Source organism: Chiloscyllium plagiosum, unplaced genomic scaffold (assembly GCF_037043375.1).
Source record: "Chiloscyllium plagiosum isolate Xiang-an unplaced genomic scaffold, Cpla_swu_hap1 HiC_scaffold_11, whole genome shotgun sequence".
NCBI classification, from domain to species: Eukaryota; Metazoa; Chordata; class Chondrichthyes; order Orectolobiformes; family Hemiscylliidae; genus Chiloscyllium; species Chiloscyllium plagiosum.
In genome coordinates this window covers 16,445,160-16,457,501 of record NW_028270149.1, presented here as the reverse complement: position 1 = coordinate 16,457,501, position 12,342 = coordinate 16,445,160, and the positions used below count along the sequence as shown (strand labels likewise).

Genomic DNA, 12,342 nt, shown 5'->3' with positions numbered 1-12,342 from the left:
AGGATCTAAAGGCATGTTAGACTGGCTTCCTTTCACCATCTTCCGGAATTTGTAGAAGCATGGACTCCAAGCCAAGGGAATGATGCATCTGCTCCTGTCACTATTGATGATAATTTGGGATCACAGCAATCAAGCACTTTCACAAGAGATCAACATTGCATTAATGCATTGTTCTGCTCATCACTATTATTAACCAGTTCCCATAAATCTTATTTGGGAAGAAATTTCCAATCAAGTTGATGATACCTGAAGACTGTTATGTCTCAACAATACATTTGGGCCGAAGAATGTCCTTGGGCTTTGGGGTATTTACCTTTATCCCTTTTTGCTGTATAATCTGGCCTAAAGTTCCTGTAGCATTTTTTTTCCCGAACTCACACTTCTGTGTTCAGAGTGAGGTCTGTCTTTTCAAATGCCTTTAAAACCTCGTCAGCTCAACGGTTGTGGTCATCTTTGGTAGTGCTATAGATAAAAGTCTCTTTTTTTATGATGAATGATTCTCTCTCTACCTTGAGGATATTGGACGTTGTGCATTGGAAGATCTCTGCTGCAGTGGGTGTACCAAAACATAGTGAATTGAAAGAATTTCAACTTAAAGGTGTGCTGAACACTGTGAGCGACTTGCATTTTTCATCAATGGGGTATCCACTGAAGACATTGGATGTATTTTCCTTTGTTTATCTGTGTCAGACGAACATAAAGCCTGATTTCATCATCTGGTTTAGGGATTGTCACTCGGCCCAAACACTGTTTTATACATTTGCTGTTGGGTGAGACTGTACTTTGGGGTTGACCCAAGCGTTCCTTGCCACCTTCTCAATGCTGCCATCCACCAGTTCCTCTTACCCTGCAGGCTGTTGCAACCCAAAGCTCCACAGATACCGGGTCAAAAAGCAGCTGACAACTCTCGCACCCAGCCTCCACCGTTCATTAGATGGTTCCCTAATCCATTCATTAGCTGTTCCTTGGAAAATACAATGGGAAATCCCTTGCCCAAAGCGGCATGTTTCTCACAAGCACTTTCTTCTGGTGTTGGGTCCGCATCTAAATTTGTAAAACTCTGCCTGGTGGCTCTGAATCTTTCTTTCCAAAGATTCTGGTTTCCTGTGTGCTATTTCCAATATTTTCAGTTTTTATGCCTGTCTTCCCATTTCTGATTTATATTGAACTGTATTATTTCCCAAGGTAAGAAAAGTATTTGGTTTTTTATTTGTTGAATTCACAAACTATTTTTTTACTGGTTTCTATTTGACACTGAAATAGTACAAATAAAGTTGCAGCAAAATCTATTTGGTGAAACTTAGCTTTAATTAGAGTTTTGACACCATAGGATAGTTATTGACTTCCACAATCTATATCGAGTCATAGACTCATAGAGATATACAGTGATGTTCAGTGTAGCAAGATCACTCAGGGTCTTTGTTAATTAGCAAGCTGAAGGGAGAGAGAGAATTGTTGGAGAGTTTAACTACCAGTACTTTAGGAACAGAGGGACTGCAAGCAGTTCATTGAAAACACTTGGCTGCTGGTGGGCATATTGTGGTAGCCTTTGAGTCAGGAGGACTGAGTTCAAGCCCCACCCACTCCAGAGGTGTGCAGTAACAACTCTATCCAGAAAAACAGAGAAAGAGGAATGTTATTAGCAGTAACAGGTAGGTAACGGCTTGAGGCTGTTTGAGGTTTGAGATATCTGCAGAGTAAATCAACGAAATAGATTCTGGTAAAGAATGGGCTGGGAAAATCAGGTTGGTAGTGGATCCCAAGGAATTTGTAGAATATCTCAAAGATTTTTTTTTGAAGCAGCATTTGGTAGAGCCTACTAGGGAATGGACAGTTGTGGATTTGGTGATATGTAATGAGGCAGACTTGATTAGAGAGGTTAAGGTGAAGGAACCCCCAGGGGGCAGGGACCATAATGTGATAGTTTGTTATGGAGATGCTGAAATCAGAGGTAACAGCATTACAATTGAAGAAAGGTAACTACAAAGAGATGAGAGAGGAGATAGCCAGAGTTAATTGGAAGGGGAGCCTAGCAGAGTAGACAGTGGAGTAGCAACGACAAGAGTTTCTGGGGATAATTCAGGATGAACAGCAGAAATTCATCCGAAGGAAGGAGAAACAGACTGGAGGGAAGGATGAGGTAATCATGGTTGACAAGAGAAGTCAGGGACAAGATAAAAGCAAAAGACAAAGTGTATAACATTGTGACAATTAGTAGGAAGCCAGAGGATTGGGATGACTTTACAAACCAGCAGAAGGTAACTTAAGCATCAATAAGGGGCGAGAAGATAAAATAAAAGGGTGAGCTAGCTAGTAATATAAAGGAAGATTGCAGTTTGTTTAGATAGATAAAAAGATAATAAAGAGGCAAGAGTGGACTTTGGACCACTGGAGAAATAGTAATGGGGAACACAAAAATAGCTGAAGAACTGACAAGGTATTTTGCATCAGTCTCCATGGTGAAGACACCAATAACATATAGGGACTGAAGTGATTGTCATGACCATTATTAAGAAGGTGCTGGGGAAGCTAAAAGGTAGATAAATTAGCTTAACCAGATGGAATGTACACCAGAGTTTTAAAGGAGGTAGCTGAGGAGATCTGAGGGGCATTGTTTTCTTTATTCAGTTGAAGGATGTGGATGACGCTGGCCAGCCAGCATTTTATTGCACCGTCCATAGTTGCACTTGAATCACCACAGTCCACGTGCTGTAGGTTAAGCCACAATGCCCTCAGGGAGGGAATTCTAGAATTTTGACCCAATGACAGTAAAGTCACAGCAAATGTGGCATCAAGGGGCACTAACAAAAGTGGAATCAATGGGGCTGGTTGGAGTCATAGTTGGCACATAGCAAGATGGTTGTGGTTGTTGGAGGTCAGTCATCTCAGCTCCTGGACATCTCTGCAGGAGTTCCTCAGGGTGGTGTCCTAGGCCCAACCATCTTCAGCTACTTCATCAATGACCTTCTCTCCATCTGAAGGTCTGAAGGTGGGATATTCACCAATGATTGTACAATGTTAAGCACTATTTGTGAATCCTCCAATACTAAAGCAGTCCATGTTCAAATGTAACAAGATCTGGACAATATCAGGCTTTGGCTGACAACTAGCAAGTAACATTCACACTATTCAAACGTCAGACCATGACCATCTCCAATTAGAGACACTTTAATCACCACTCATTGAGTTTAATGGCGTTACCATCAGTGAATCCCCACTATCAACATCCTGGGGAGCATTATAAAGAAAAACAGTTTGTGATTGAAACAGCAAGACAACTGGGAAGATATTCACAGGCTTTAATATGCAAAGGCTCAAGAATAATGTTTTTTCAAGACTTCTTAGGAACCATAGTTAAAAACAGAAAGGCATTTGATGAAGTTAAGAGAAAATTAAGGGATCTGAAAATCAGTATTCCTTGAGGTACCTGGCGGTGTTGTGTTTCGCTCATGAAGGGATGATACATAATTTTGATTCAGCAGAAAAGGCCAAGGACTTTGTGAACTCTTTGAAGTAAAGGACTCGGGTTGGGAGTTGGGAGTTGGGGGGGGAGGGGGACCGTTAAAGAACAATGGTACAGTTTTTCTTTACTTTTCTGCCCCTTTCTTTTCTCCTCTCTCTCCTTTTTGTGGTTATTGGTTTTATAGCTTTTGTACTGCCTTGGTGTGAAACCTGATTTATTTATCATTTCGGGGTTGGTTGGTTATTGTTTGGATGTTTTTTTTTTGCTGCTGTCCTTATTTTTGGATTAGGGGTGGCTATATCTGTGGTTAAGACATATGGAGAAAAGGTGTAGAGAGTAGAGGATGGGCGTCCATTGTTAACTCTCAGACTGTATATACCATGTTTACTTTATCTGTGAATTGCCTGCGAATAGGGCGCGTCCTCAGCTGGAAGCAGCCAGGATGGTGGCAAGGATTGGGAGGATTGCCGGTTATGGGCAAGGGGGGAGATCTCTCATGAAGTGGGATTTATTTGGTTGTATGTTTACGTTAAATGCAGTGGTTAGTTTTTTAGTTGTAGTAGTTTTTATAGGAGTAGTTTTTAGACTTTACAGAGTTAATGTCTTTTTTGCTCGCTGCACCTCAGATCAGCTTCCTCCTCTTGGTAAACCATGGGCTGCCCTGGATGACCATGGTTAGTGATTTATTTGGGGGTGCATCTGGAATTTAAAAGGGAGCCATTCCCCTATTAAAAGAAAGAAGGTGCTGTCAAGCCTTAGGAAGGAAAGAGTAGACATTGCTCTGCTGCAAGAGACGCATTTAACTGACAAGGAACATCTGAAACTGTAGCAGGGCAGTTATGACAGGGTGTTCTTCTCCTCTTTTAGCACCAAGAGTAGAGGAGTGGCTATACTGGTAAGAAGGAACCTCCCTTTCCAAGTAACTGAGCAAATTAAGGACCAACATGGACGGTTTGTCATTTTTAAAGCTCTAACACATGGAGAAGAGTATGGCGTCCTGAATGTTTATTGTCCCCTGGCACCCTCTTAAATTTCTAATTGATGCAGTTGCTAAATTAATAAATCTTGGGGTGCACCGCACGATCATAGGAGGGTATTTTAACCTCCTAGTGGATCCCAGGGTAGACAGGATGCCAAGGGGCCTGGCGGGCACACCTGTGCAATCTAGATAGTTGGTGGACTTGTGTGAGGAGTTGGGATTGGTGGATGTGTGGAGGCATCCCCACCTTAATGGAAGAGAATTTACTTTTTATTCCAACCCACACAAATGCCACACATGAATTGACATGTTCCTTATGCCATCAGTTTGTTTGGACAGAACATTGGCTTGCAGAATTAGTAACATAACTGCCTTGGACAATGCGACAGTGTGTTTAGATATTAAAATCAAAGGTGACAGAATGGATGCACGGCACAGCTACATAGACCTATTCCTGTTAAGGGATAGTACATTACAAGAGAGTTCAGGGCTTTCTGGGATATCAACTCGGGTATGGTCAGCATCCATTCCCCCATCATCGACACTCAGTAGCAGCAGCATTGCGCTCAAAATGCACTGCAGATGTATAGCAAAGATCCTTAGACAACATCCTCCAAACCCACGACCACTTCAGTCCAGCAGGACAAGGGCAGCAGATAAATGGAAACACACCATCTGCAAGTTCCCTTCCAAAGCACTCACCATTCTGACTCGGAAATACGTCACCATTCCTTCAGTTTTGCAGGGTCAAAATCTTAGAATTCCCTCCCTAAGGGAATTGTGGGTCTACTTAAAGCAGCACATGGACAGCAGCAGTTCACCACCACTTTCTGAAGAGCAGCTAGGGACAAACAATAAATGCTGATCAGCAACTGAAGCACATGTCCCACGAATGTGTAAAAAAACTGGCAGAACCACGACTTGCTGAATGGTCTCTTCCTGTGCTGTCTGATTCTAAGATTCTAGTTAGTAATTAATTGATATTGATCAATTTTTATCTTTGAACATTTTCCTGTTTTTTTTAAATAACTCCTTCTTTGTCAGAACACACTTCAATTAATGGTGCAGAACCAAATCTTGTTAATACACAGCCCCACAGCAAAGTTGTAAAGCATCTGACATATTAACAAACAACCAACACATGTTAAAATACTTGTGATAGCATTAATGAAAATCAGAATGTTCACTATCAGAATCCACACAGTGCCTTAAGATAGTAATACTTTGAACATGTATTTTGATCATAGTGTGCAATGCTCTAGAAAAGCCGCATTGGTGGTATTTACTATTAGATCTTCTATTGCTTTTCTTGACATCTGAATGTGAGCAAGAATGCTTTGACATACTGCTATTTTAATGTTACAAAGAGGATAGGGTTGAAATTCTTTGAAGCTTTGACAGGCGGCTGCTGCAATGTGGGACATTTCAAGTGACATTTCATCGACAACAATTCCAGGAATTTGTTTTCTGCATAAGCAGAAGCTCTAACAAGCCTCAACATCACAGGGAGATGCAAGGGAGCAGGACCTGCAGGTCCTCTGGCTCACTTGGGATCCAGGAGGAGAAAGTGAGGAATACAGATGCTGGAGATTAGAGTCCAGAGTGTGGTGCTGTAAAAGCACAGCCGGTCAGGCAACATCTGAGGAGCAGGAGAATCGACGTTTATGCTCGAAACATCGATTCTCCTGCTCCTTGATGCTGCCTGACTGACTGTGCTTTTACAGCAACACACTCTGCGACTCACTTGGGATCCATTGCATTTTTGGAGATCAGTGCTGTAATGGCCTCAACTTAGGCATGACTGTCCTGCCTGGATTTAATTACAGAGAACATAGAATAATACAGAGCAGAACAGGCCCTTTGGCCCTCGATGTTGCACCAACCTGTGAACTAATCTAAACCCATCCCCCTACACTATACCATCACCATCCATATGCTTATCCATATGTTTAAATGCCCTTAATGTGACTGAATTAACTACATTGGTAGGCAGGGCATTCCATGCCCTTATCCCTCTCTGAGTGAAGACCCTGCCTCTAACATCTGTCTTAAATCTACCACTCCTCAATTTGAAGCTATATCCCCTCATACAAGTTGATGTCATCATCCTAGGAAAAAGACTCTCGCTGTCCACCCTATCTAATCCTCTGGTCATCTTGTATGTCTCTAATAAATAACCTCTTAGCCTTCTTCTCTCCAATGAGAACAGACCCAATACCTCAGCCTTTCCTCATAAGACTTTTGCTTTAGACCAGGCAATATCCTGGTATATCTCCTCTGCACCTTTTCCAATGTGTCCACACCATTCTTCTTGTAATTGGGCAACCAGAACTGCACACAATACTCCAAGTGAGGCTGCACTAGCATTTTGTACAGCTGCAGCATGACATCACGGCTCCAGAACTCAATCCCTCAACCAATAAAACTTAACACACTGTCTGTCTTCAGGGATCTTTTGGGGATCTATGTCCGTGGACACTAAGATCCCTCTGCACATCCACACTACTAAGAATCTTTCCATTGACCCAGTATTCTGCCTTCCTGTTATTCTTCTCAAAGTGACTCACCTCACATTTATCTGCACTAAACTCCATTTGCCACCTCTTAGCCCAGTTCTATAGTTTATCCAAGTGCCCCTGCAACCTGCAACATTCTTCCACACTGCTCACCACTCTACTGAATTGAAGCTTGAATGCTGCTATTGCATAGTGTATAACAATTGGACACATCTTTGATCAACAAAGGAGACAAGGAATATAGAGACAGGCAGGAAATTGAATTTTAAATCAGGTCAGAGCCATGATGTTAATGATTGGCGGAGCAGGATCAATAGTTTAAATGGCTACTCTTATACCTATTTATTTTGGTTTTATGGGAAGTGACTGGATAATTCTTTTTGGTGGTGTTGGTTGAGGGATGAGTACTAGACAGGACAGCAATAAAGCCTCCTACTCCCGTGGCAAGAATTATTTTCTGTCCATTTGAACGAGTTTACGGGAATATGATGTGATGTTTTGTTCAAACAATGATACTTTCAAACAGTGTGTGTGTGTCATACTCTCTGTACCACACACTAGCTTTGATTCTTCAGCTCAGTCCCTGAAGCAAGATGTAAATCCACAACCTGCTGACACAGAAATGAGAACACTATGACAGAGAGATCCGGCTGACATTTACAGTCTAAAGCTGCTTTGAATAAGAAGCAGTATGAGGTATAATTGAAGGAAAAGCTTAACACACCATGTAAAACAACCGTCAAATGCAGAGTTGAGATTAGAATTCCTGAGTACGTTTTTAAACTAAGCAAAAATTAGCTTAAGTTTAATAATGACTCTCCTGTTTGGGCTTTCAAAAGATATTTAGACAGAAGTAACAACTCAATGTTGCACACGAATGAAGAGCTGTGGGTCACCAACAGCAGCAGAGTTGTATTCAATCATATTCTGCAATCTCATGGTTTGGCATATCCTCCATTCTGCCATTGCCTCAAGTCAGGTAATCATCCCTGGTTTGATGAAAAGTGTAGGACGGCATGCCAGGGGCAGAACAAGATATACTGAGAAAACAAAGGAGTCAATCCGATGAAGCTACTACATAGGATTACGCACATACAGCATGCAGTAGGTTGAGCTAAGTGAGCTAAGGGAGCATGGTATTGGGGGCAAAATACTGACTTGGATTGAAAATTTAAAAGTGTGTTACTGGAAAAGCGCAGCAGGTCAGGCAGCATCAAAGGAACAGGAGAATCGACGTTTCGGGCATATGCCCTTCTTCAGGAATGAGGAGGGTGTGCCAAGCAGGCTAAGGTAAAAGGTAGGGAGGAGGGACTTGGGGGAGGGGCGTTTGGAATACGATAGGTGGAAGGAGGTTAAGGTGAGGGAGGGGGTGGGGGCGGAGAGGTCGGGAAGAAGATTGGATTGAAAATTGGTTGGCTGACAGGAAACAAAGAGTAGTGATAAACGGCTCCCTTTCGGAATGGCAGGTGGTGACCAGTGGGGTACCCCAGGGATCAGTGCTGGGACCGCAGCTTTTTACAATATACATTAATGATATAGATGAAGGTATTAAAAGTAATATTAGCAAATTTGCTGATGATACAAAGCTGAGTGGCAGGGTGAAATGTGAGGAGGATGTCAGGAGATTACAGGGTGACCTGGACAGGCTAGGTGAGTGGACAGATGCATGGCAGATGCAGTTTAATGTGGATAAATGTGTGGTTATCCACTTTGGTGGCATGAATAGGAAGGCAGATTACTACCTAAATGGAGTCAGGTTAGGTAAAGGGGCAGTACAGAGAGATCTGGGTGTTCTTGTACATCAGTCAATGAAAGCAAGCATGCAGGTACAGCAGGCAGTGAAGAAAGCTAATAGCATGCTGGCCTTCATAACAAGAGGAATTGAGTATAGAAGCAAAGAGGTTCTTCTGCAGCTGTACAGGGCACTGGTGAGACCGCACCTCAAATATTGTGTGCAGTTTTGGTCTCCAAATTTGAGGAAAGACATTCTGGCTGCTGAGGGAGTGCAGAGTAGGTTCACGAGGTCAATTCCCGGAATAGCGGGACTATCTTACGTTGAAAGATTGGAGCAACTGGATTTGTATACCCTTGAGTTTAGAAGGCTGAGAGGGGATCTGATTGAAACGTATAAGATTATTAAAGGATTGGACACTCTGGTGGCAGGAAACATGTTTCCGCTGATGGGTGAGTCCCGAACCAGAGGACACAGTTTAAAAATAAGGGGTAGGCCACTTAGAACAGAGTTTAGGAGAAACTTCTTCACCCAGAGAGTGGTGGGTGTATGGAATGTTCTGCCCCAGAGGGCAGTGGAGGCCAAGTCTCTGGATACTTTCAAGAAAGAGTTGGAAAGAGCTCTTAAGGATAGTGGAATCAAGGGTTATGGGGATAAGGCAGGAACAGGATACTGATTGAGGATGATCAGCCATGATCATTATGAATGGTGGCGCTGGCTCGAAGGGCAGAATGGTTTACCCCTAGACCTATTGTCTATTTTCTATTATCACACAAATTAGAGATTCAGGTCTAAGCTCTGCCGTTCTGCCACATCCTGGAGGGAATGATAATGGACAATAAACAACTCACTGGAGAAGAAAACTCTCCAGTCAGCCCCATCCTCATGATGGGGAGTCCAGGACACCAGTGCAAAAGGCAAGGCTGAAACATTAGCAACAATCTTCAGCCAAAACTGCTGAGTGGATGATTCATTTTGATCTGCTGCTGAGGTCTGACCTTTCAGTCAATTCAATTCACTTCACATGCTATTCCAAGACAGATGAAGGCACTGGATACTGCAAAGGCTGTGGGTTATAGAATCATGAAAAATCTCTACTGATGGTTGTAGTTGTTGGAAGTCAGTTATCTTAGCTTCAGAACATTTCTGCAGGAGTTCCTCAGGGTAGTGTCTAAGGCCCAACTATCTTCATCTCTTTCACTAATGACCTTCCCTTCACTATAAGGTCAGAGGGGAAGATGTTCACTGATAATTGCATAATGTTCAAGACCATTTGCAACGCTCAGATATGGCAGCAGCCAATGACCAAATGAAGCAAGACCTGAAAAACATTGAGGCTGGAAAGCATTCAGGTTTGAACTGATAAGTGAGTAGAAACATTCGTGCAACACAAGTGCCAAGAGATGACCAGATCCTCCGCCTCCGCCGTATGTGTTCCCAGGAGGACCAGTTCCACCACAGAACACAGCAGATGGCCTCCTTCTTTAGAGACTGCAATTTCCCTTCCCACGTGGTTAAAGATGCCCTCCAACGCATCTCATCCACATCCCACCCCTCTGCCCTCAAACCCCACCCCTCCAACCATAACAAGGACAGAACGCCCCTAGTGCTCACCTTCCACCCTACCAACCTTCGCATAAACCACATCATCCGACGACATTTCCACTACCTCCAAACGGACCCCACCACTAGGGATATATTTCCCTCCCCACCCATTTCCGCCTTCCGCAAAGACCGTTCCCTACGTGACTACCTGGTCATGTCCAAGCCCCCCAACAACCCACCCTCCCCTGCCACCGCAGGAATTGCAAAACCTGCGCCCACACCTCCTCCCTCACCTCCATCCAAGGCCCTAAAGGAGCCTTCCACATCCATCAAAGTTTTACCTGCACATCCACTAATATCATTTATTGTATCCGTTGCTCCCGATGCGGTCTCCTCTACATTGGGGAGACTGGACGCCTCCTAGCAGAGCTTTTTAGGAAACATCTCTGGGACACCTGCACCAATCAACCACACCGCCCTGTGGCCCAACATTTCAACTCCCCCTCCTACTCTGCCGAGGACATGCAGGTCCTGGGCCTCCTCCACCGTCGCTCCCTCACCACCCGACGCCTGGAGGAAGAACGCCTCATCTTCCACCTCGGAAAACTTCAACCCCAGGGCATCAATGTGGATTTCACCAGTTTCCTCATTTCCCCTTCCCCCACCTCACCCCAGCTCCAAACTTCCAGCTCAGCACCGTCCCCATGACCTGTACTACCTGCCTATCTTCCTTTCCATCTATCCACTCTCACTCTCCTCCCTGACTTATCACCTCCATCCCCACCCCCATTCACCTATTGTACTCTATGCTACTTTCTCTCCACCCCCATCCCCCTTCTCATTTGTGTCTCCACTCTGCAGGCACCCTGCCTCTACTCCTGATGAAGGGCTTTTGCCCGAAACGTCGATTTTCCTGCTCCTCGGATGCTGGCTGACCTGCTGTGCTTTTCCAGCACCACTCTAATCTAGACTCTGGTTTCCAGCATCTGCAGTCCATGTTTTTACCAAGAGATGACCATCCCTAACAAGACAGAAGCTAACCATCACCCCTTGACATTCAATGGTATTACCATCACAGAATGCCAACTATCAACATTCTGAGGAGGGTTACCATTGACGAGAAACTAAACTGGGCCAAGCACAGAAATACTGTAGCTATTAGCACAGGTTACATCGAACATAGAGCATAGAACAGTTACAGCACAATCCAGGCCCTTCGGCCCTCGACGTTGCACCGACCTGTGAAATTAATCTGATGCCCATCTAACCTACATCACTCCGTTATTATCCATACATAAGCGCAATGCCCATTTAAATGTCCTAATGTTGGCGAGTCTACTCCTGTTGCAGGCAGGCAATTCCATGCCCCTATTACTCTCTGAGTAAAGAAAATACCCCTGATATCTGTCCTAAATCTATCACCCCTCAATTTAAAGCTATGTCCCCTCATGTTAGCCTTCACCATCCAAGGAAAAAAGCTCTCACTGTCCAACCAATTTAACCCTCTGATTATCTTATACATTTTGATTAAGTCACCTCTCAAAACCTCTTCTCTCCAACGAAAACAGCATCAGTTCCCTCAGCCTTTCCTCGTAAGACCTTCCTTTCATACCAGGCAACTTCCTCGTAAATCTCCTCTGAACTCTTTCCGAAGCTTCCACATCCTTCCAATAATGCGGTGACCAGAACTGTATACAATACTCCAGGTGCGGCCACACCAGTGCCTTGTACAGTTGAAGCTTGACCTCATGGCTCTGAAACTCAATCCCCCTACCAATAAACGCCAACACACCATATGTCTTCTTAACAACCCTATCAAACTTGATGGCAAATTTCAGGGATTTATGCACCTAAACACTGAGGTCTCTCTGTTCATTACACTGCCAAATACTTTATCATTAGTCCAGTACTCTGCATTCCTGTTACTTCTTACAAAGTGAACTACCTCACACGTTCCCGCATTAAACTCCATTTGCCACCTCTCAGCCCAGCTCTGCATCTTACCTATGTCCCTCTGTAACCCACAACATCCTTTGGCACTATCCACATCTCTGCCTACCTTAGTGTCATCTGCAAATTTACTAACCCAACCTTCTAAGCTATTATC

At 43.8% G+C, this 12,342-nt stretch overlaps 1 long non-coding RNA gene across 1 annotated transcript in view; it reads right to left on the bottom strand.

Annotated features, from left to right (window-relative positions):
• Positions 1-1,323: 1,323 nt before the first annotated feature.
• Positions 1,324-12,342, bottom strand: part of LOC148148756 (uncharacterized) — a 56,729-nt gene continuing 45,710 nt past the window's right edge. Inside the window, exons 3-4 of the long non-coding RNA XR_015758613.1 lie at positions 5,145-5,283; positions 1,324-1,607 (exon numbers count right to left, since the gene is read on the bottom strand). This is a non-coding gene — a long non-coding RNA (uncharacterized LOC148148756). The remainder of the gene's footprint in view (positions 1,608-5,144; positions 5,284-12,342) is intronic.